This window comes from Triticum dicoccoides, chromosome 1A, assembly GCF_002162155.2.
Source record: "Triticum dicoccoides isolate Atlit2015 ecotype Zavitan chromosome 1A, WEW_v2.0, whole genome shotgun sequence".
Classification (NCBI taxonomy): Eukaryota; Viridiplantae; Streptophyta; class Magnoliopsida; order Poales; family Poaceae; genus Triticum; species Triticum dicoccoides.
The window spans coordinates 283,163,284-283,189,121 of NC_041380.1; positions in this window are offsets into that span (position 1 = coordinate 283,163,284).

A 25,838-nucleotide genomic window follows, 5' to 3' on the forward strand; every position below is an offset into this window, starting at 1 on the left:
TCCACTCTTCTTGAGAATTACCCGCCTAGCATGGAAGATACATACAGCCCTAGTTGATACATGAGCTATTCGAGCATACAAAATAGAATTTTTATTTGAAGGTTTAGAGTTTGGCACATACAAATTTACTTGGAACGGCAGGTAGATATCATATATAGGAAGGTATGGTGGACTCATATGGAATAATTTTGGGGTTTATGGAGTTGGATACACAAGCAGTATTCCCGCTTTGTACAAGTGAAGGGTAGAAAGTGACTGGGAAGCGACCATCTAGAGAGCGACAACAGTCATGAACATGCATTAAAATTAATCAACATTGAATGCAAGCATGAGTAGGATATAATTCACCATGAACATAAATATCGTGGAGGCTATGTTGATTTTATTTCAACTACATGTGTGAACATGTGCCAAGTCAAGCCACTCGAATCGTTCAAAGGAAGATACCACCCTATCATACCACATCACAACCATTTTAATAGCATGTTGGCACGCAAGGTAAAACATTATAAACTCCTAGCGAATTAAGCATGACATGAGCAACTATAATCTCTAATTGTCGTTGCAAGCATGTTCCATTCATAATAGGTTGAATCAGGAATGATGAACTAATCATATTTACAAAAACAAGAGAGGTCGAGTTCATACCAGCCTTTCTCATCTCAATCAGTTCACCATATATCATCATTATTGCCTTTCACTTGCACGACCGAACGGTGTGGATAATAATAATAGTGCACATGCATTGGACTAAGCTGGAATCTGCAAGCATTAAATACAAGGGAGAAGACAAGGTAATATGGGCTCTTTGTTAGATCAACAATAATTCGTATGAGAGCCACTCAACATTTTCATCATGGTCTTCTCCTCTCGACCCCCAAAGAAAACAAAAGAAACAAAACTATTTACATGGTAAAGCTCCCAACAAGCAAAAGAAGAAGGAGAAATCTTTTTGGGTTTCTTTTAATTAATACTACTACAAGCATGGAAAGTAAACTGGATAAAAGCTATGACTAATTTTTTTGGTTTTTCTTAAGGTTTTTCAAACACACAAGAATAAAGCTGGAAAAGAAAATAAACTAGCATGTATAGTACAATGAAAAAGTATGAGCACCGACAACTGGCATGAGTGTGTGAACATGAATATAATGTCGGTGAGAAATACGTACTCCCCCAAGCTTAGGCTTTCGGCCTAAGTTGGTCTATGCCCATGGATCAAAGTTGTAGCTGGGGTCGTACTGAGATGCAGAAAATTGCCTCATGAGCTGCAGCTTGGAGGCGAGCTGCCTCCATCCTCCTCGCGTACTCGCTCGCCTCCTACCTAGTTATAACATATCTCCCTTTTGTCTGAAAATCAAAGAAAGCAGGAGCAGGGAGAGCAATGTGGATGGTACGCCGTCTGTCAAAGATTAGTCGGTACTGGAGGAACTGATCATTCCTCTCAACAAACTGATGATGAACCATAGCATTATGATCTAGATAAGCAGGAGGCAACTCAATATCATCCCCACGTATGGGTATACCAAGAAAGTTAGCTACACGAGTTGCATAAATTCCACCAAACAAATCTCCAGCTAAACCATTAAGATGCAACCTATGTGCAATAATAGCCCCCAAGTTGTATTGTTTATCTCCTAATACAACACTCTTGAGAACACTAAGATCAAGAACATACATATGACATGCCTCATCCTTACGGTTAATGCATCTACCCACGAAGAGAGCAAAATAATGTATGGCAGGAAAATGAATGCTCCCTATGGTAGCTTGTGTTATTTCTCTAGATTCCCCCACAGTGATACTAGCAAGAAATTCTTTAAATTCAGATTTGCGAGGTTCACTAGCACTACCCCACTGCGGGACTTTACAAGTAGTATTAAAATCTTCACAGTCTGTGGTATAAGATTTATCAGAAAGATCAAATAGGACAGTGTGGGAGTTGCGAGAGGATGCAAATTTAAACCTTCTCACAAATGAATCAGTTAGATAGAGGTATTGCCGGCACTTATCTGCCTCGAAGCTCTCAAGATCAGCGTTACACACATATGCGTCAAATTCTTCCTTGATGCCTCCCTGGACCATGAAATCCTGTGCGGCCATTCACAAGGCCGCACTTGAGCCTCCCTTGGTAGTTAATTGTTCGGCTCGCGTATTGCGGGCCTTGGGCCTTGCTTCCTTGAGGAGCCACCTTGGTACATTTTCCTAAACATATTTCTTCCTTTGAAAAATTTCTGAAAATTGTAGTAACTTAAAAATAAAAGTGAACCAAACTCAACAAAATTGGTAGCAACTACTCCTACAAGTGCCTAGAGGCTATATCATGCATTAAAACTACTTTTGACCACATTAATTTGACATGCAAGCTCAAGAATAGGGTCACCTATGAAGAAAAATTTTGCACGAAATAAAGCACTAGAACAAAAACTAATTGGACCATCAGAGGAGTCATATACCGAAGAACAATCCCCCAAAGCAGTTTTGTGAATGGAGCTTTGAGCAAGGAGATCGAAAATGGCATCAAGATGAGCTAGAACTCGGGTTTGAGCTGGTGGATGATTTTTTCTGGAGGAAGACGAAGTGTGTGGGTGCAAGAATAAGTGGAGGGGACCCACGTGGGGTCCACGAGGCAGGGGGCGCGCCCTCCACCCTCATGGGCACACCGTGGGGCCCCCTGGTGTGTTTTCAGTGCCAATAATTCTTAAATATTCTGGAAAAAATCATATTTCATTTTCAGGGCATTTGGAGAACTTTTATTTTCGGGGTATATTTTATTGCAAGGATAATTCAGAAAACAGACAGAAAATACTATTTTTACTTTATTTAATATAAATAACAGAAATTAAAAGGAGGGTACAGAAGGTTGTGCTTTCTAACTTCATCCATCTCATGCTCATCAAAAGGAATCAACTAAAAAGGTTGATCAAGTCTTGTTAACAAACTCATTCCGAATCACACGAAACCGGAGAAATTTCGAATAGCACTAGGTTACCTCAATGGGGATATGCACGTCCCCAACAATAAGAATATCATATTTCTTCTTGACAGTAGGAAGAGGAAATTCAAAACCTCCAATAGTAATTGTTGAAAATTTTCCAATAGAATTGATACTGTGGACTTGAGGTTGTTTCCTTGGAAAGTGTAGCGTATGCTCATTACCATTAATACGAAAAGTGACATTGCCTTTGTTGCAATCAATAACAGCCCCTGCAGTATTCAAAAAGGGTCTACCAAGGATAATCGACATACTATCATCCTCGGGAATATCAAGAATAACAAAGTCCGTTAAAATAGTAACATTTGCAACCACAATAGGCACATCCTCACAAATACCGACAGGTATAGTAGTTGATTTATCGGCCATTTGCAAAGATATATCAGTAGGTGTCAACTTATTCAAATAAGGTCTACGATATAAAGACAGAGTCATAACACTAAAATTATCTGACTCATCTAAGCATTGGCTAGCAGACTTATTATGAGGAATATCACCTTCATCAAGTCTATAGAGAGAATTTACCTTTACTACCTGTGTCGGGTTATCAAGACCATGTATTTCTTCAATAGGTGGTAAATTCTTAACATCTTCAGCTTTAATACTTTTTTCTTTCATAGATTTCTTTGCCTCTTGCATATCTTCAGGACTGAGAAATAGAATACCCCTTTTCTTCGGAGTTGGTTCAGGAAGTGTCCAATCATTTTCATTGTTCAACATATTATTCAATAGCAATTCAGCTTGATCAATAGTTCTTTCCCTGAAAACACAACCAGCACAACTATCCAGGTAGTCTCTGGAAGCATCGGTTAGTCCATTATAAAAGATATCAAGTATTTCATTTTTCTTGAGAGGATGATCAGGCAAAGCATTAAGTAAGTGGAGAAGCCTCCCCCAAGCTTGTGGGAGACTCTCTTCTTCAATTTGCACAAAATTATATATTTCCCTTAAGGCAGCTTGTTTCTTATGAGCATGAAATATTTAGCAGAGAAGTAATAAATCATATCCTGGGGACTACGCACACAACTAGGATCAAGAGAATTAAACCATGTTTTAGCATCACCCTTTAATGAGAACGGAAACAACTTAAGGATAAAGTAATAGCGAGTTTTCTCATCATGAGTGAACAGGGTGGCTATATCATTTAATTTAGTAAGATGTGCCACAACAGTTTCAGATTCATAGCCATAAAAAGGATCAGATTCAACCAAAGTAATTAACTCAAGATCTTCAGAGAAATCATAATCCTTATCAGTAATAAAGATATGTGAAGTAGCAAAAGCAGGGTCATATTTCATTTTAGCATTCAAAAACTTTTCTTAAGCTTAGCTAATAATTTCTTAAGATCACATCTATCATTGAAAGCTAAGAAGTCTCTAGTAGTTTCTTCATCCAAAACATAACCCTCACGCACAACAGGCAATTCATATCTAGGGGGAGAATCTTCATCATTACTTTCATCAATATTATCAGTTTCAATAATTTCATTCTCTCTAACCCTAGCCAGTTGTTCATCAAGAAGTTCACCTAATGGCACAGTATTATCAACCATAGAAGTAGTTTCATCATAAGTATCATGCAAAGCAGAAGTGGCATCATGAATAACATGCGACATATCAGAATGAATAGCAGGAGCAGGTGTCGTAAGTTTATTCAAAACAGAAGGTGAATCAAGTGCAGAGCTAGATGGCAGTTCCTTACCTCCCCTCATAGTTGAGGGAAAAATCTTGGTTCTTTAATGTTTCAAATTCTTCATAGTGATAAATAGATATAAATCCCAAGTGACTCAAAGAATAGAGTTATGCTCCCTGGTAACGGCGCCAGAAAATAATCTTGATAACCCACAAGTATAGGGGATTGCAACAGTTTTCGAGGGTATAGTATTCAACCCATTATTGATTCGACACAAGGGGAGCCAAAGAATATTCTCAAGTATTAGCAGCTGAGTTGTCAATTCAACCACACCTGGAAACTTAATATTTGCAGCAAAGTATTTAGTAGAAAAGTAATATGATAGTAGTGGTAACGGTAGCAAAAGTAATATTTTTGGTTTTATAGTGATTGTAACAGTAGCAACAGAAAAGTAAATAAGCGAAGAACAATATATGAAAAGCTCGTGGGCAATGGATCAATGATGGATAATTATGTCGGATGTGACTCCTCATGCAATAGTTATAGGGTGACACAGAACTAGCTCTAGTTCATCAATGTAATGTAGGCATGTATTCCGAATATAGTCATACGTGCTTATGGAAAAGAACATGCATGTCATCTTTTGTCCTACCCTCCCGTGGCAGCGGGGTCCTATTGGAAACTAAGGGATATTAAGGCCTCCTTTTAATAGAGTACCAGACCAAAGCATTAACACTTAGTGAATACATGAACTCCTCAAACTACAGTCATCACCGGTAAGTAAACCGATTATTGTCACTTCGGGGTTAATGGATCTTTACACATAATAGGTGACTATAGACTTGCAAGATAGGCTCAAGAACTCACATATATTCATGAGAACATAATAGGTTCATATCTGAAATCATGGCACTCGGGCCCTAGTGACAAGCATTAAGCATAGCGAAGTCATAGCAACATCAATCTCAGAACATAATAGATACTAGGGATCAAACCCTAACAAAACTAACTCGATTACATGATAAATCTCATCCAACCCATCACCTTCCAGCAAGCCTACGATGGAATTACTCACGCACGGCGGTGAGCATCATGAAATTGGTGATGGAGGAAGGTTGATGATGACGATTGCGACGGATTCCCCTCTCCGGAGCCCCGAACGGACTCAAGATCAGCCCTCCCAAGAGAGATTAGGGCTTGGCGGCGGCTCCGTATCGTAAAACGCGATGAATCCTTCTCTCTGATTTTTTTCTCCATGAACGTCAATGTATAGAGTTGGAGTTGAGGTCGATGGAGTTCCAGGGGGCCCACGAGGTAGGGGGCGTGCCCAGGGGGAAGGCGCGCCCCACCCTCGTGGATAGAGTGTGGGCCCCCTGGCCTTGATTCTTTTGCCAGTATTTTTTATATATTCCAAAGATATTCTCCGTGAAGTTTCAGGTCATTTCGAGAACCTTTATTTCTGCACAGAAATAACAACATGGCAATTCTGCTGAAAATAGCGTCAGTCCGGGTTAGTTCCATTCAAATCATGCAAGTTAGAGTCCAAAACAAGGAAAAAAGTGTTTGGAAACATAGATACATTGGAGATGTATCACTGCGTCGGGTGTTTCCCCAAGGACAACAATGGCGGTGGGGTGCTCGGCCTCGGCGACGGCCGCCACGAGAGTGGAGGCGGGCTCGCCCTCTGCGCCGGCCATGGATCGTCCAGCTACGACAACTCTTCTTTCGGCAACAGCTCCAGCAGCAGCAGCTATGACCAACCGCCACGCCGTCGCGCCCGCTTCAAAGGTGGCAGCGTGTCGTCTCATCGCCGCACTTTAGTGAAGCGCGAGGAGGGGTCTGGCTGAGCTCAGGAGAGCGCCACGGGACCGACCTCGCGACCTGCCACGGGAGCACGTTCCTCTTTTGTTTCGTTCTTCCTTTCCTTCCTGCATTAAGAGAGAGACAATTATGGGGCCCCGCTAGGGCATGCAACAACTATGATTTCTAAGTGGTTGTGCTATGTTTATCATTCTTGTGTCGTGTTGCAGCATCAACGTTTTATGTAGGCGCATAGGAATAACTTAGCTTGATGCACCTGAAGTAGTTTCGGCCTCGCGAGGTGCGCGTTCCCCAGTGCCTGGCGAGGCCTCCTGTGCTCGGAAGGCACCTAGGAACTGGAAAAATTCGTTAGGGAATTCTTATTCTTCCGAATCCTGGTCGCAGGCACTGCCAGCCATGACCCAGTATTTCGCATCATGGTACCCGGGGGGCACGGATTGAGAGGGGTGCGCATGCTTGCGAAGTCGAGCGAGGGTCCATTGCGAAAAATAGGGAAACGAAAGCGTTCACGGGGGCACAAAACGAAAGCGCAGGGCACCTGTCTAGCCCCCTCGCGAGGCATGCAAGGGAAAGTACTGGTCAAAACCGAGGGCGGAAAGGGGGCAACAAGGACAATGGAACCAGGCCAGCAAGGAACACCAGAAAGCAAATTCTCACTAAAAAGGGCCAAACCAACTACGGAAAGCAAATGAAAAGCCACATCCGACACCTAGTCTAGTCTTCCTCTCTTCTCACCGGTGCAGAGCTAAGTGCTGCCACTAAGAAGTGGGAGGGAGACCCCGAGGCCTGAGGGCGGCACTCCTGAGACTCCAAGGCGTGTACAGACCCACTCATTATTATGTGAGAGTGTCACGATCGGAGATCTTCACAGGCACTGGACCTTGCTTCACAGGCGCCGGGCCTTGCTTCATGGGTAGAAGTTCCAGAGGTGCTGGATGTTCTAGGCGTTCTAGATGGGCATCCCGTCCTGCGTCTCCAGGCGCGCGGTGCCAGGCCTGGAGGCGTGCGCGGCCTGAAATGGGCCCTCCCACCTGGGTGAGAGCTTGTGCAGCCCTTCCCTGGAGAGCACCCACCTCAGGACAAGATCACCCACCTCGAGCGCCCTGGAGCAGACGTTGCGGCAGTGGTACCGCCGCAGCGCCTACTGCTACCTTGCAGCTCAGAGCAAGGCTTCACGGCAGCGTTCCTCCCCCAGGACGAGGTCCATCCCCCACATGGCGTCCTGCTGCATTTCATCAAATGCCAGGACCCGCGCGGAGCGATGCCTGACCTCATGTGGAAGAACGCGCTTCTTCTCCATAGACGAGGAAGAACGGGGTCTCGCGTATCGGCCTGGTGGCGGTGGTGCGGATGGACCACATCACAGACTGGAGTTCGTCGTGCCAGCTCCTGCCGCAGGCCTCGAGCTTCTTCTTAAAGGTCCTAGTCTTGAGACCCCTTAGGACTTCCATGTTGGCACGTTCGGCCCGGCCGTTGCTCTTGGGGTGCGCCACGGAGGCGTAGCAAATCTGTGTTCCAAGGTTAGCACAATATGTTTTGAAGATATTGCTAGTGAACTGTGAGCCTTTGTCAGTGATCATGCGATTAAGGACCCCAAATTGGCTTACGAGGCCCTTGATGAACTTGACTGCTGACCCAGCTGGGATGATGCGGATGGCTTACACTTCCGCCCACTTGGTGAATTTATCGATGGCGATGTAGAGGTAGCGGTAACCTCCTGGCGCACGAGGGAATGGGCCCAGGATATCTAGCCCCCAGACCGCAAACGACCATGAGAGCTGGACAGTCTGGAGGCCTGAGCCGGCTGGTGGACCTGCTTGGCGTGGAATTGGCAGGCCTCATAGTACTTCACCAGTTCCGTGGGCCAGTAGAACCCGCTGCGGAAAGCCTTGCCGACTAGGGTGCGCGATGACGAGTGGTGCCCACAGTCTCCGCCATGTATGTTGGCCAGCAACTTATTCCCCTATTCCTTGGAAATGCATCATAGAGAAACATCATTTGGCCGCTACCTATATTAGCTCACCGTCCTGAATGCAGTACGTCGTAGCCTACCGGGCCACACACTCCACGTCTTCCTCATTCTCCGTCAACGTGCCTTGCGTCAGATACGCCCTGAACTCCTCGATCCAGCAACCGTCCTGAGGCTCGAACGCTAAGAGGACGCATGCTCTTGAGGTCGGGCCGCAGGCGAGGGCTCCTAAGGCTTGTGGCTGGGGGAGCTCCTCCTGAGGTGGCGCCAGCTCCGCAGGCGGAGGTGCCGCCGAAGGCTTGAAGAGCCGTTCCTCGAAGACGCCAGGCTCTTGGGCTAGCTGCTTGGATGCTCTTTTGGCGATGTCGTCGGCCTCCTTGTTGGTTCCACGGGGCACATGCTGTAGCTCCAGGCCTAGGAGCTGCTTCTCCATTTTGCATACCTCCACGAGGTATGCCTCCATGTGCTCATCCTCTGGCTCATACACCTTGTTGGAGAAGTTGACGAGGAGCTGTGAGTCTCCCTTGATGGTGAGGCATTTCACCCCCAGGGCCACCGGAGCCTTGAGGCCGGCAATGAGACCCTCGTACTCTGTGATGTTGTTGGAGACCTTCTCGCCCCGCTGGAAGCAGAGTGGGTGAGATGAGCATGGCTCCAACCCCTGTGCCCTGGCGTGCGAACGTGCCATTGAAGTACATGACCCAGCCATCCGGCGCTTCACTCCCTGGAGAGAGGGATCGGTTCTCGCCTCCTTCGAGATCAGAGGTGTCGGTCCATTCCACCACAAAGTCGGCGATTGCAGCCCCCTTGATAACCCTGGTTGTGTTGAACTCCAGGTCAAACGCTTGCAGCTCGATGTTCCATTCGACGACTCTTCCCGCAGCATTGGGGCTCCTAAGCACTCTCTCCAATGGGTAAGCTGAGACGACCTTGATGGGGTGACCATGGAAGTAGTGGTGCAGCTTACGCGAGGCCACCAGGAGCGCAAGCAAGAGCTTCTGGGGCATGGGGTATCATGCTCTCGCATCTCGTAGCACTATGCTGATAAAGTACACTAGGTGCTCGACAAGGGCGGGAGAGTTGACGAAATTTTTGGCTCCCGAGGGCTGAGGCGTTCCCTGTGGGTCCCCAGCTTTTGGGGCTTGATGACTAGTTGGGGCAGCCGGTGTCTCAGGAGCATCGCCTTGATGTTGTGCTACCTCATCCGGCTTGGCGGCTCCACTTTGCGGGCCCTTGACCTGGGGCTCCTCTCCAATGGCCACCAGGGCCGCGCTGGCGGAGTGGGGAGTGGCAGACAGGTAGAGTACTAAGGGCTCGAGAGGATAAGGCGCCACCATCACCGGCGGGCTGGTCAAGTATCTCTTGAGATCTTGAAATGCCAGGTCGGCCTCGGGGGTCCACACGAACGGATCCTTCTTCTTCATCAGCTTGAAGAACAGCAAGGTGCGCTCCCCCAACTTGGAGATTAAGCGCCCCAGTGAAGTCACGCAGCCCGCAAGCTTCTGCATCTCCTTGAGTTTTTGTGGTGGGCTCATGTCTTCGATTGCCTTGACCTTCTCCGGGTTGGCCTCGATCCCCCTGTGGGACATGAGGAAGCCCAGCAGCTTGCCAGAAGGAACACCAAACATGCACTTCTCCGGGTTGAGCTGTAGGTCCACCTGGCGCAAGCTCGCGAAGGTCTCCTCCAGGTCCTGAATCAAGCTTCTTGCCTCCCAAGACTTCACCACAATGTCGTCGATGTAGGCCTCAGCATTTCTCCCGAGCCGCCGCCCCAAGGCGATGTGCATCAGTCGTTGGAAGGTCGCTCCTGCGTTGCGCAGTCCGAATGGCATGCAAGTCTAGCAGTATACCCCACATGGGGTCAAGAAAGCTGTTTTCTCCACATCTTCCACCGCCATCTTGATCTGGTGGTAGCCCGAGAACGCGTCCAGGAAACATAGCGGATCACACACGGCGGTGGAGTCGACAATATGGTCAATGCGCTGCGGCGGGAATGGGTCTTGAGGGCAAGCCTGTTGAGGTTGGTGAAGTCAACACACATGCGCTCCTTCCCTCCTTTCTTCGTCATGACGACTAGATTCGCCAGCCACTCTGGGTACCGGACCTCGCGAATGACAACCGCTGCCTCCAGCTCGAGGGTTTCCTAAATGATGAAGGACTACTTCTCCGTGGACTGTCGCCTCGCCCTCTAATTCATAGGGCGCACGTTGGGGGCATACCCTCAGATGATGCTCAATCACTCCTCTTGGGACCCCAACCGGCTGGTTGGGCTCCCAGGCGAATACTTCCTTGTTCGCCCGCAAGAAGTCCACCAACTCCCTTTCTTGATCTGGGGTGAGATTAGCGCCTATGGTAAAGGGGGCGCCAGAGGCCCCGTCCTCGTCGACCGGTATCTGCTTCGTCTTGGCTTGACCTTGAGTGAATAGCTGCTTCATCTAGGTCGGCGCAGCCCCCTTGGTTCTGGACACGGCCTTGTCGGCTGGGCAAGTTGCCACTATGGCCCTAAAGGCGAGCTTGAGGGCCGCCACAGCTTCCTTGGTGTCTCCGGCCACGGTGAGGACGCCCTTGCTCCCTGGCATCTTCATGAGGTTGTAGGCAGGATGGGTAGCTGCCATGAACTGGGCCAGCGCCAGGTACCCGAGGATGGCGTTGTACGGTAAGCAGATACGGGCAATGTCGAAGTCGATTAGCTCCGCACGGTAGTTGTCGAGTGTGCCAAAGGTCATGAGGAGACGGATCTGCCCCAGGGGGTTGGAGGAGTTGCTGCTGACTCCGGAGAAGGGCTTGCTGGGGCGGAGCCGCTCAAGCGGTACGTGAAGGAGACTAAAAGCCTCCACGGAGAGCATGTTGAGGCCGGCGTCGCCATCGATGAGGGTCTTGGTGACAACCAGGATGCAGATGGTGGGCGTGGAAAGCATCAGGAGCACGCCCGAACCAACGGTGGTGACTGGGTGATCCCTTGAGTCGAAGGTCAGGTCGGCCTTGGGCGCCGCCCAACCCGGGGGAGCCCCCTACCGCATGGAGTCGGCGCCAATCTGGCATAAGAACGGCTTGGTGTGACGGTCCGAGCGCGGCGCCTACGAGCCACCAAGGAGAGCCATGACGACGGGGGGTGCTGGTCCCACGAAGCGCGTGATGAAGAGGTCGCGCAGCTCCTCCCAGGAGGCCACGGAAGATCCAGCAGATGGAGGAGCCAGGCGCGCGGCACGCCAGCGAGGGCCATTGGGAGCCAGTTGGCCATGACTTTACCGTCGCCCCGGCCTCCAGGACGTCCTCCTCGTACACCAGCACGAAGGCTGCTAGGTTTGCCGCACCATCGTAACAGGGCGGCATCTCCGGCTTGAACTTTTGTGGCCACTGCACCCGCCGCAAGGCGGGGGTGAAGGCCCGGAGCCCCACGGCGCTGTGGAGGGCGCCCGTCGATCCAGTCAGAGAAGCAGAGGCGTCCATGAGAGCCGGTCGGAGCGGCGAGGCTGTCGGGGGCAAGCTTTGGCGCACCCTTACCTGGCGCGCCAAATGTCGGATTTCGGGTTCTGGCAAACCCGTTAGGTTCGAACACTGGGTTGCGCACGAAGATCTCTCCCCCTCTCTAGCTCGCACACACCATGATCTCACGGCCTAGCTCGACGAACCAAAAGAACACGAGACACAAGAATTTATATTGGTTCGGCCACCAATGTGGTGTAATACCATACTCCAGTGTGGTGTGGTGGATTGCCTCTTAGGCTGAGGATGAACAGTTACAAGGGAAGAACAGCCTCCTGAGGAGAGGTGTTCTTGTGCTTGGTGAGTGTGGTGGATTGGTGGAATGGATCCGGTCCCCATTTAGCCTCCCCCTCATCGGTGGTGGCTAGTCCTATATATAGAGAGGCTCGGGCCTCTCCCCAAATATTAGGCGGGAAGGGATCCCACAACGGCCAATTTGAAGGGGGTAGCTAGTACAAGCCATCCTGACAAAAGTAGTGTTCGCCTGCCAAAGGCTCTCTGATGGTGACGCCGCCTTGGGCTCCAGGGTGACCTCTGTCCTGCTGTCCTGCTGGTCTTGGTCTTGTTGCACCGATATGGAAACCTTTGCCTGATGCCTCAGGACTCCTCGTCTGTGCTTGCCTCTTTAGCACCAAAGAGGAAAGAGGACACTACGCGCGCTGGCGCACGCCTGGCTCCAGTCGTCATGGCTTGCGTCACAGGAACCTCGCAAGGTGTCCCTTGCCTTGATCTCTCCGCCCCTCGCGAGCCAGCCTAGTGAGGCTGCCCCCGAGCAGGTCTTGCATCGTCCGCCTCGTGAGGCTTGGCCCCTCGCAAGGATCTTGAGCGTTTGCTGGTGAAGATGGGCCGTATAGGGCCGCTGGTGCAGCCACGCCGTGGGCCATAGGCAGGCAAGTCTGGGGACCCCCGTTCCTAGAACGCCGACAGTACCCTCCACTTCAAGTACGACGGTGACGCGACCCTCTACGTGCGGGTATTCGGGGAAGATGGTCGCCACGTCGGATGCTGGCCTGAGGACAACGACGACGGCGAGGTGCTCGGCCTTGGCAACGGTCGTGACAAGGATGAAGGCGGACTCGTCATCGGTGCTGGTCGTGGCTCGTCCAGCTACGGCAGCTCTTCCTCCGGCGACAGCTCCAGCAGCGGTAGCTATAACCAGCCGCCGCACCCGCTTCGAAGTTTGTAGTGGATCGTCTTGTTGTCGCGCCCCAGTGAAGCGCGAGGAGGGGTCTGGTTGAGTCCAGGGGGGCGTCGAGGGCCTACCCTCACGAACCGCCATGGGGGTGCATGCTGGTTAATTTAGTTTTGTTTCTTCCTTCCTATATTTGAAAAAGAAACGAGTATGGGGCCCTGCAAGGGCATGCAATGAACTATGATTTCCAGGCTGCTATGTTATGTTTACTGTTCCTGCATTGTGTTGCAGCATCAGTGTTTTACATAGGCGTGTAAAGATAACTTAGCTTGACGTGTCTGAAGTAGTTTCCGTCTCATGAGGTGCGCATCTCCCGGCACCTCGTGAGACCTCCTTGCCGTAGGCTTGGTAGGCGTCAAGGAACTGCAAAAATGTGTTAAGGAACTATTGTTCTTCTAAGCTTAGGGCCCTGGCGCGGCTGGCCATGACCCAGCGCTCCACGTCACGGTACCCGAGGGGAAAGGACTTAAAAGAGGGAGGTGCGATAGCTTGCGAGCCTGAGCGAGGGTGCCTCGCGAAGAACAAGAAAAACGAGTGCTCACGAGTGCACTCGTCCAGCCCCCTCGTGAGGCATGTGAGGGAGAGTACGGGCTAAAACAAAGAACCGAGGGAAGAATAGAGGAAAAGGCAATCGAACCAAGATGACAAGAAACACCAGAATGCGAACTTCCATTAAAAATGGGCAAGCCAACTACGGAAATCAAATGAAAAGCCGCGTCCGGCACCTAGTCTAGTCTTCTCACCAGCGCGAAGCTAAGTGCTGCCACTAGGACGTGGGAGGGAGCCCCCGAGGCCGGAGGGCGGCACTGCTGAGACTTTGGGGCGTGTATAGCCCCACTCATTATTACGTGAGAGTGTCACGTGTAGAGACCTTCACAGGCACGGGGCCTTGCTTCACATGCGCCGGGCCTTGCTTCATGGGTAGAACTTCTAGAGGTGCCGGATGTTCCAGGCGTTCTGTATGGGGACCCCGTCATGCGTCTCCAGGCGCATGGCACTAGTCCTGGAGACGTGGGCGACCCTAAATGGGCCCTCCCACATGGGCGAGAGCTTATGCAGCCCTTCCCTGGAGAGCACCTGAAAGTGCTAGTGATCGACTAGAGGGGGGGGGTGAATAGGCGCTTTTTATGATAGTCTTCAAAACATGGAAGTTTCAAACACAAATGACAGAAATAAACCTATTACCATGCAGCGGAAGGTAGACTACACTAAGCAAGCCATAGTCAAGTATTCAATGAAATGAAAGCACAAAGACTAATAGCAGCTAGGCAGTATAGATCAGGATGGAAGATAGTATGAAGCCAATCAGAACAAGCAGTCACACAGTGAAGACAAATAGATAATGCAAACAGGCAATGAGTTCACAAGGACCAATCTGCAAATAAAGAGATGGGAAGGATAGAACCAGTGGCACATTGAAGACAATGATTTGTTGAACCAGTTCCAGTTGCTGTGACAACTGTACGTATGGTTAGGGAGGCTGAGATTCAACTCAGAAGACCGCGCCTTCACCTTATTCCCCTTGAGCTAAGGACACCCAGTCCTCGCCCAATTACTCTGGTAGGTCTTCAAGGTAGACTTCCAAACCTTCATAGACTTCGTTCACTGGCGATCCACAATGACTTTTGGATGCTCAGAACGCGACGCCTAACCGGCTGGAGGATTCACAGTCCTCAAGTGTAATAAGTCTTCAGATCACACAGACAAGAAGACTTAAGTGATGCCTAACACTCTTTGGCTCTGGGTGTTTAGGGCTTTGTCCTCGCACGGATTTCTCTCTCAAAGGCTTCGAGGTGGGTTGCTCTCAAACGACAAAAGCCGTGCACTAACTCTGAGCAGCCAACCAATTTATGGTGTAGGGGGTGGGCTATTTATAGCTACTAGGCAACCCGACCTGATTTTTCTGAAATGACCCTGGGTCACTAAGGAACTGACATGTGTTCCAATGGTCAGATTTCAAACACACACGGCAACTTTACTTGAGCTACAAGCAAACCTGACTTATCCAGCTCTGGATAAGACTTTCTCTCATTGTCTTCACTCGAAGACATAGGATTTTGGTTAAGCATCACTTCAGTCATTCTGACTGGTTTACTTGGACCCCACTTAACAGTACGGTGGTTCCTATGACTCAGCAAAGAAGAAAAAGAACGACGGAACAACTAAGTCTTCGCGCTCCATAGTCTTCACATGATGTCTTCTCTTTTCATAGTCTTCAATGTGAATGTCTTCACATACCACCTTTGACTTCAATGTCTTCATACATTTTTAGGGGTCCTCTCTGGTAGGAAAACCGAATCAATGAGGGACTTCTACCTGTGTTATCCTGCAATTCTCACAAACACATTAGTCCCTCAACCAGGTTTGTCGTCAATACTCCAAAACCAACTAGGGGTGGCACTAGATGCACTTACAATCTCCCCCTTTTTGGTGATTGATGACAAACTGCTTGAAGTTTTCAACGGGGAATAAAATATGTGAAATTGTAAAGGATAGGGTATTGTCTTCATAAGTGGCAAAGGCTCCCCCTGAAGATGTGCATATAAGTAATTTGATATAGCGAAGATAACGACATGCATAATGAAAAATGGACGTCTGCAAAAATGACCTAAGTGCGGAAGTTATCAGTGCACATGCGGAATTTATCATCGCATCACAGAATTGCAAATAAGTAGCAGACGACCATCGAGTTTAAGTGTTACAACTCAAAGAACCAAATGTATAAAAAAGCGAGAGTTGGAAGCACTTGGAAAAAGTAGCAAAAAGTAAAGCAACCACCCATATGGACCCGCTTGAAGACTATCAACTCATATGCTTCTCCCCCTTTTGTCAGTAAGGACCAAAAAGGTTTGAAGACATAGAGCTTCTACTCGTTCCCAGAGGGAGTAGGTGAAGCAGCAGGGTCGTCGTTGGCATTTGGCGGTGCAGAAGAACTCGGCGCAGTGTCGGTATGTGGAGATGCAGACGTTGGAGAAGTCACATCATCTTCATCCTCGATGACTCTGGCATTTACAGTAGCCACTGAAGAGGAGTATTTAGAGTCTTCAAGAGATGGAGTCTGTCGCAGAACTGCATTCTGTGGCGTGGGTTTGTCATGGCAGATGTGCTTGTGAAAGGACTTAGTCGTGGAGCCATCGCAATGGGTTAGCTTAAAGGGCTTAAACCGGACAAGGGGACACGGGAGTTTTATACTAGTTCGGCCCCTTCGATGAAGGTAAAAGCCTACGTCTAGTTGTGATTGGTATTGCTAGGGTTTCGAAGGTCAGGGAGCGAATCCGCTTTATCTGGCTCTCGAGTTGTTGTTGTCTGTCTCTAAACCGCGGCCGGGTCGTCCCTTTATATACATAGGTTGACGCCGGCCGGGCTACAGAGTCCCGAAGCCGGATTATAAACGTTTCCGGTTCAGCCTCTCTCTTTCTATCTTATTATACAAGTTACATGACGAGGCCGGTTTACATTTACAGACTGTAACCCGCCCTTGGGCTCTCCGTAAAGCGCCAGCATCTTTACATCTTCATGGGCATCTAATCTTCAAAGAGTCAACCCGGCTATATAAGGCCGGTTCACCTCCAGTAGTAATATCCCCAACATTAGGCCCCAGATTGGTTTGAACTTGTTCATGTCAATCTTCCACACTTTAGAAAAAATCTTCTCTCTTATCTTCATTTTTGATCTTGTAAACCGTCATGACGTCATACTTCAAAATTACGAGAAACCGCCGTGACCTCATCCATCTGTTGATGTCGGAGATTTCCTTCATTTAATATATATCCAGTCATCGAGGCGACACCTTTATTAACTTTATCCATTTTTTGGGCTCCTCGATTCCCGTACTTGCCATTTTATCACTTCGCCTTATAAATAGGACCGAGGGGTTATTTTCACCGTTTCCCCCCGTGCCTCTTTGCGTCGCCTTCCTCGCGCCGCTCAGCCTCTGGAGCTCCGCCGCCACCGTCGACCGTCGTCTCTGCTCCGACCTTGGCCGTTGCATCACCCTGAATGCACCAGAATACTGTGGCGCCCTTCCGCTTCCTCATCAGCTCCGGTAAGTTCTCTGCTTCTTTCACCATAGATCTGTTCTAGGGTTTCGACATTCTTCGCAGTTCTTCCGAAGTTCATTAGTGCTATTCTTCCCTGTTCTTCCTTTAATAAATGGACACTTCATGCTTGATGCATCTCTTGCCGTAGCTTACCTACCATGATAATCACAAATCCTTATGCACAAAGAACTGATCTAGTCTGTCAAAAATTGCTTTAGTTCTGCACCCTTTCAAGATCCAATTATTTTTGCTTTTCTGCCTTAGCATTAGATCCAAAAGTTTTATACATAACTGTGAGATCTGTTTCTATGCTCCTGTGAGATCCGTTTCTCCTCGCACCAATATAAGCGGTTTAGCATTGTATAAATAGTCTATGCCATTAGCCCTCTGATAAACCGGAAGAGCATGTTACCTTCACAATTATGCTCCGGTTTAACAGTGTCTGATCAACCTTGTGCTAGCATTACCTTTCTCTCTTATTATACTAGTCTCCGGTTTGTACCATTTATCATATCAGCATGTTTCTTACTCCCTTGTCTCTTGTGTATAATTATGCGTAATTTATGAACCGGCCTTTCATTTTCAGTTTGTTCTCTTTGCAATGGCCAAACAATTCACTGCCTGCAACTGGGCTCGTTCCCGGGTTACTGAGGATCAATTGAATGAGATGGTTAGCATCGGCTCTCTGCCTAAGAAAACTGAGATCAAATGGCGAGTTCCAGGAACAGAGAATCCTCCAACCCCAAGACAAGGCGAGGTGGTAATCTTTGTTGACCATATAGGCCGTGGTTTCAAACCGCCAGGGTCAAAATTCTACCGAGATGTATTGCCAGCTTCCAACTGCATCCACAAGATATTGGTCCCAATTCAGTCTCCAACTTATGTAATTTCCAACTCTTCTGTGAAGCCTATTTACAAGAAGAACCAACTGCAGAATTGTTCCGGGATTTCTTTCACTTAAACCGGCGCACAGAGTTTGTGAATGGCCCGAACACGGAGCTTGGTGGTGTCTCGATTCAAAAGTGGAAAGAAGTGGAATTTCCTCATGCCAAACACCATAGTCACCCAAAGGAATGGAACCAAACATGGTTTTATTGCAGAGACCCTTCGCCTGAGGATGAAAATCCCCTCCCTGGCTTCCGTGATCATAGATTATCCAATACTCACCCAATGCCACAACGCCTGAGCTCTTCAGAAAGGGCAAAATACGCTCCTCAAATCACCAAGCTCCGGGCCTTTATGGCAAACGGTTTAACAGGCGTGGATTTTGTGCGCTGTTGGATATCCTGGAGCATCTTGCCGCTAAGGCGGCGTCCCGGTTTAATGTGCGAATATACCAGTGAAGTTGACGATCCTCAACGCCACTGCAATATCCAATTATCTGAGGAAGAAGTTACCAAAGGTGTAAAGAAAATTCTGAATGAATCGGAATTGGTCTGTAGTCAAACCGGTCTGAGTCCCTTCTATACCAAGAACAAACCGCCTGCTGTAAGCATTACCCTTCCTCTTCATCTCTAATATCTTTAACTTATACAAGCTGTAACCCTTCTTCTTTATATATACATATAGGGTGATGACCCTATCTGGAAACGGAAATCCATAGAGAAAGCGGCAAAGCCAACTGAAGACAAAGCGGTCAAACCAAGCCGCCCGAAGACCAAAGCCATAAAACGGACGTCAAAGCGGAAAACGGCTGACCGGATTAATATGGAACTTGATGATGATAGTGATGACCCAGAAGTTGAGGTAGAAGTTGACTCACTTGGCTCTCTTTTTATGCATCTTGTTAACAATGATCTTCCTCAGGAGGAGGCAGAAGCTAGTCAGGCTGATGACGTAGAGGTAATTACCCTTTCCTCCGGTTCAGACTCTATGCCAACACAAAAAACTCGCCAAGCAATTCGGAAAGTAAGCTTTTCTCATCCTCTTGATCACTTGGATCCAACAGTTATTTTGAAGACTCAATAGCATGAAGCTCGCCGGACAACCCGGCACAGTGGCCAACAGGTCACCTCTACCGGTTTACCTGACACTCCGGCTCGGAAGCGCCGGTCTGAGGTCTCTCCTACTTCTGACCATTCTTACCCCAAGGCCGGTTATTTTAGACAGCCTCTTAATCCGTTCAAATTATCAGGTGACACCTCCTTCCTCTTCTGGTGAATCGACAGCAACTCAACTCCCCCCTTTGAAAACTGTGGCCGGGTGAGTTACGAAAAACCTTTCCTTTCAATGCGCCCTATATCTTTTGAACAGGATGTTAATCCTTTTTTATTCTGTTTGCAGGGCCAAAGCTAGACCCAGCAAGAAAGCTCTGGTTACCAATCCGCCAGAAGACCCTGTTGCCGAAGAAGAAGAACCAAGAAGTGAACCGGAGCAGACTGGTGAACCGGAAGGCCTTCATCCTGAAACAACTTTTGATGATCTGCCCCTTGACGGCCAATATACTGACAAACCAACATATGCTGAACCTGCTGCCCCTGATACTGAACCGGCAGAACCAAACCGGGCTGATCCAATGAAGAACACTAAAATTCTATCATCATCCACCAAAAATCCTGAAGGCCAAGGTGATGACGTTATTATTACTGGAACAGGCCAAATCTCTCCTGGTCATCCCATCATTTTCGCTCAGCATAGTGCCAAAGAAGAGCAAATTGCCAGGGATAAAGGTAAATGGAGCAGTATCAAACTATGCTCATCTTAACGTTGATGAGCTTCATTCCGGCTTCTTGAACCGTCTTCACTCAAACCGGGATTATGAAGCCGGTTTGGTGAATTTGATGAAAGAAGGATATCAGGTAAATGCTTCTCCTTTGTACATTGATAACATTCTACAGCATAGCCCCCAAAGGCCGGTTTAACTTGGCAAGTTAATCCGGTTTTTAATCCACACCGCTGGTTTAGAACAAACGTACATTAGCCCACAAGTGTCAAGGATAATGCTTGCATTGTTCTAGAGACTTGTATAGAGTCTAGTATTTGAGAGCAAATAGGCATTAGCCCCCAAGTATGAAGTGGATAACTTGTTATATGCTTTATACTTAGTGCATAAATATGTTGTTTTGTTGAATATATCTTCAATGTTGCAGGCTGAACTGAGAAGCAAAGATGCCCAAAACCCTGACTTGCAAGAAAATGTGAAGTCTCAACAAGCCGAAGCTGCAAAAGGCAAAGAGGAGCTGACGCAGGCCCTGGCCGGAATGGAAAAATTGAAAGAATCATTCACCCGAGATTGTGCTGAATGGGAAACCGAAAAAGCCGGTTTGACCAAAAGAGCTGTAGATGCCGAGGAAGCCCTGAAACCGGTGGTCGAAGAACTAGCCGGTTTGAAGCGCCAAATCAAGGCTATGACCTCTTCTATCTTTGGTAAGTGTCTGCTTATGTATGTTGCACCAGTCAATGAATCTTAAAACTGACCAAAATATTGATAAAATCTTTGGCAGGAACTCGGATCACTCATCTTGGCGCAGATATGCGGATGAAGCTCAAAGCGGCATATACATTGGTTGAGCAGCTATACTCCGGATCTCAACGAGCCATTAGTACAGTAGCTTACAACAAACCGGCGCCAACGTTGATTAAGGAGACCCTTGAGAAGCTGGGCATGTTACCGGCGCGTATTGGCGAGTTGAAAAGAGCCGCTGCGAGAGCAGGAGCATTAACCGCCCTTATTCGAGCCAAGGCCTACATTCTAGACCTTGAAGCAGAGGATATCATTAAAGGATATCCAGGCGTTAAAGAAGACGGTTCAAACTTTGACAATGATGATATTCGGCGGCTGACCAAACAGATGTGGCCAGCGGCCAGCAAATTGGCTGAGGACACCGATTTGTCCCATTTTCAACCGTTTTATGATGCAGAAGGGAAAATACAAGCGACCGATATCCATGAAGTCGAAGAACTTGTGCCTCCGATTCGTAAGCACACTTATGCCGCTGATATTAACCCTTCTGATCTTATCCATGAGGAGGCAGTGTTCCAAGCTTTAACCGAAATCGACTGGTCAACGTCTGATTTCCAGCGGCTGGGGAGGGATGAAGAAGTGCCAACATCAACTGATCCGCAACCGTCAAACCATCATGATGAAGAGTCCTGATCCGGTTGCCGGTTTATGTGGCTACTGTGGAAAGCAATGGCACTGTTTGAACCACTTTGAAGCTTCATGTAATAGGATAGCTGAAACTTTGTTTATCTGCAATGCCATCGAGCATGTTTCATAACGCTTTGTGACAATCTATGCCGTCCTTCAGGATATATTTTATGCATAGCTTATGATGACTTGCCTTCCTGGGTCCAAAAAACTTAAAAGTGTGTCTAGCGGTTTACCGTGAAACATGTCATAATATCCAAGAAGTATATATAGTACTTTAGCTGAATAATCAAGTGTTTGTACAAAAAATAATGTACAGAACATACCTCATTGATTGACCAAACGTGTATACAACAAAGGTGTTTAACACCAACCCGATACGTTTGGTAATTCCATCTTCATAATGTCGGTCTATCTATTAAACCGGACCGGTAAAACTACCGAATTTTCTTTATAACACTGGTGATTTAGTCAAACTAGACCGGGTCAATGACCACCGGTTTATAATTGATCATGTGCCAACAACTGGTGGTTGGAAAGCAAGCCGGGTCAAGGATGCCGGTTTATCAAAAAATACTGATGATTGTCACCAAACAAAATTCAAATAGGAAAATATGTGAGGCTTTTTACGAGCTGCCAGGCACCAAACCGAGGCTTTTCATGGGCTGTCAGGCCTCTGAGTTAAACCATTTAACAAAGCCTTTTAAGATGGGCCTCCAATTAACCAATCATCATTTTAATTGTGACAAGTTCAGGGTCTGTAAAAGATTGACTTGTCAAATGTTCGGTGGGTCATGCCAGGATTACCTGGATAGGAGTGGCTTACTTGATGAAGGAAGGTTAACCCAGGGTTTTAGGTGAATACACCAGGCTTCCAAGCCGTGGCTTGATAGCCAATTATGAGGGTCCTTAAAAACTCTTTGTTGCTTTGCAAAAAAGAGCCCCCAAGTAGCTTTGTGAGCGATGCTCAGCGTGTGCCTATGTTTGAGTTTGTACTGTGTACAATACCCTCTTTGCCTCCACAATTTTTTCCTTGTGTGGCTGAAATGCCTATCAAGAGGTGTAGCTGTGGTTCAAACATGACCAAGCCCCCTAGTGATTTTCTTTATCTTGATGCAGCTGCTATAGCCGGTGTAACAAAGACTCCGCTTTGACCATTAACTTGTAAAAGCACACATATGATATAAGAAAGAACAGATACCCCGCTTATAATGGAGGCTCCGGTTTATTATATGGTATATACACTGTCATAAATATGTACAGGTGAAGAGCCTATGGCTTCAAGTATAGTAAGGCCGAAGGAGAGCTACGTTCCACAGCCGCTTTGTCTCCTCCTCCGATTGACATTAGTCTTCATGTTGTCGAACATCAATGAGGTAGTAGGATCCGTTGTGCAGATTTTTGCTGACCACAAAGGGTCCTTCCCAAGGGGGGGATAACTTGTGCATATCAGTCTGATCCTGGATGAGCCGGAGCACCAAATCACCTTCTTGAAAGGTTCTAGTTTTAACCCGGCGGCTGTGATAACGTCGAAGATCTTGTTGATAAATCACCGAACGTGCTGCTGCAAGATCCCGCTCTTCATCCAACAGGTCCAGAGAATCCTGACGTGCCTTCTCATTATCAGCTTCAACATAAGCTGCCACACGGGGCGAATCGTGACGGATGTCACAAGGAAGAACCGCCTCCGCTCCATAAACCATGAAGAAAGGCGTGTAACCCGTAGACCTATTGGGTTTGGTGTTGATGCTCCATAACACAAAAGGTAGCTCCTCGACCGAACAACCAGGCGTCCACTTTAAGGGAACCATAAGCCTTGGTTTGATACCCGTAGAATTTCTAGATTTGCCCTTTCCGCTTGACCATTAGATTGAGGGTGAGCTACTGATGCTAGATCAAGCCGGATGTTCTCACGTTGACAGAATGCTTCCATCTCCCCTTTTGATAAGTTAGTACCATTGTCTGTTATAATGCTATGTGGAAAGCCAAACCGGAATATCACCTTTTTGATGAATTGAACCATCATGGATGCATCACACTTGCTGTCTGGCGCTGCCTCTACCCATTTAGTGAATTTATCAACTACTACTAATAGATGGGTCTTCTTGTCCTTGGAGCGCTTGAAAGGTCCAACCATATCCAGCCCCCAAGTTGCAAACGGCCACGTAATTGGAATCATCCGCAACTCTTGAGCCAGAACATGCGCCCGGCGGGCAAACTTTTGACATCCATCACATCTTTTGACTAAATCCTCCGCATCAGCATGTGCCGTCAACCAGTAAAAACCGTGGCGAAAAGCTTTGGCAACTAATGACTTTGAACCGGCGTGGTGACCACAATCACCTTCATGAATTTCTCGCAAAATCTCACAACCTTCTTGAGGAGAAACACATCGCTGAATTGCTCCTGAAACACTATAACGATGTAACTCCCCGTTGAGTATGGTCATGGACTTGGACCGTCGGATTATCTGTCGAGCCAACGTTTCCTCAGCTGATAACTCGCCCCGGTTCATGTAATCCAGATATGGGATCATCCAATCCGGTATGGCATGCAGAGCTGCCACCAACTAAGCCTCCGGATCAGGAATAGCCAAATCTTCTTCGGTTGGTATTTTGACTGACGGATTGTGCAATACATCAAGAAAGACATTGGGCGGAACCAGTTTACGTTGGGAACCAAGACGACTTAAAGCGTCCGCCGCTTCATTCTTCCGCTGGTCTATATGGTCCACCTGATAACCTTTAAAGTGACCAGCCACTGCGTCCACCTCTCGCCGATATGCAGCCATGAGTGGGTCCTTAGAATCCCAAGTGCCAGACACTTGCTGAGCCACTAGATCTGAATCGCCGAAGCACTTAACCCGACTCAAATTCATCTCTTTAGCCATCCGAAGACTGTGGAGTAAAGCCTCATATTCAGCTGCATTGTGAGTATAAGGGAACATTAAACAGAGGACATAACAAAACTTGTCACCTCGTGGGGAAGTTAATACGACTCCAGCCCCTGAACCCTCTAACTATCTGGACCCATCAAAATGAATAGTCCAATATGTATTATCTGGTTTCTCCTCAGGTGCCTGTAACTCCGTCCAATCGTTGATGAAATCGATGAGTGCCTGGGACTTGATCGCCGTGCGGGGTATATATTTGAGCCCGTGAGGTCCAAGCTCAATGGCCCACTTGGCAATCCGGCCAGTTGCCTCTCTGTTTTGAATGATGTCGCCCAGAGGAGCTGAACTGACCACTGTGATAGGATGGCCCTGAAAATAGTGTTTGAGCTTCTGGCTTGCCATAAACAACACATACACCAGTTTTTGCCAATGTGGATACCTTTGCTTTGACTCAATGAGCACCTCATTAATATAATAAACCGGTCGTTGAACCAGATACTCTTTGCCAGGCTCCTTGCGCTCTACCACAATGGCTACGCTGACAACCCGGGCATTAGCAGCCACATATAATAATAATGGCTCTTTATCGATCAGTGCTGCCAGCACGGGCGGTTCCACTAGCTGCCTCTTTGGATCCTCAAACGCCTTATCAGCTACCTCACTCCAGAAAAAGTTATCTGTTTTCTTGAGCATCTGATATAAGGGGATGGCCTTCTCTCCAAGGCGGCTGATAAACCGGCTCAAGGCTGTAATCCGGCCGGCCAGACGTTGCACATCGTTAATACACGCCGGTTTAGCCAAGGACGTAATTGCTGCAATCTTTTCCAGATTAGCCTCAATGCCTCTGTTTGAAACCAGAAAACCTAATAGCTTGGCTGCCGGGACACCGAAAACACACTTCTCCGGATTGAGCATCATCTTGTAAACCCGGAGATTGTCAAAGGTTTCCCGTAGATCATCTATCAATGTCTCCTCCTTTCTAGATTTGACCACAATATCATCCACATACGCATGAACATTGTGCCCAATTTGCTTATGTAGGCAATTCAGAACACATCGCTGGTAAGTTGCCTGGGCACTCTTGAGTCCAAAGGGCATGGAAACATAGCAGAAGGCTCCAAAGGGAGTTATGAAGGCTGTCTTCTCCTGGTCCTTAACTGCCATTTTGATCTGATGATAACCAGTGTAAGCATCCAAAAAACACAAACGGTCACAACCCGCCGTAGCATCAATTATCTGATCAATGCGAGGGAGAGCAAAGGGGTCTACAGGGCAAGCCTTGTTTAAATCTGTGTAGTCCACACACATGCACCAAGTGCCGTTTTTCTTAAGAACCAGCACCAGATTGGCTAACCACTCTGGATGAAAAACTTCCACAGTAAACCCAGGAGCCAACAAACGGGCTACCTCTTCACCTATAGCCTTGCGTCTTTCCTCATTGAAACGGCGGAGGAACTGTCGGACCGGTTTGAATTTAGGATCAATGTTGAGTGTGTGCTCAGCGAGTTCTCTCGGTACACCTGGCATGTCAGAAGGTTTCCATGCAAAGATGTCCCGATTCTCACGGATGAACTCGATGAGCGCGCTTTCCTATTTGGGATCCAGGTTAGAGCTGACGCTGAACTGTTTGGATGAATTGCCCGGGACAAAGTCAACCATTTTAGTGTCTGTAGCTGATTTGAACTTCAATGCTGGATCATGTTCCGTGGTTGGCTGTTTTAAG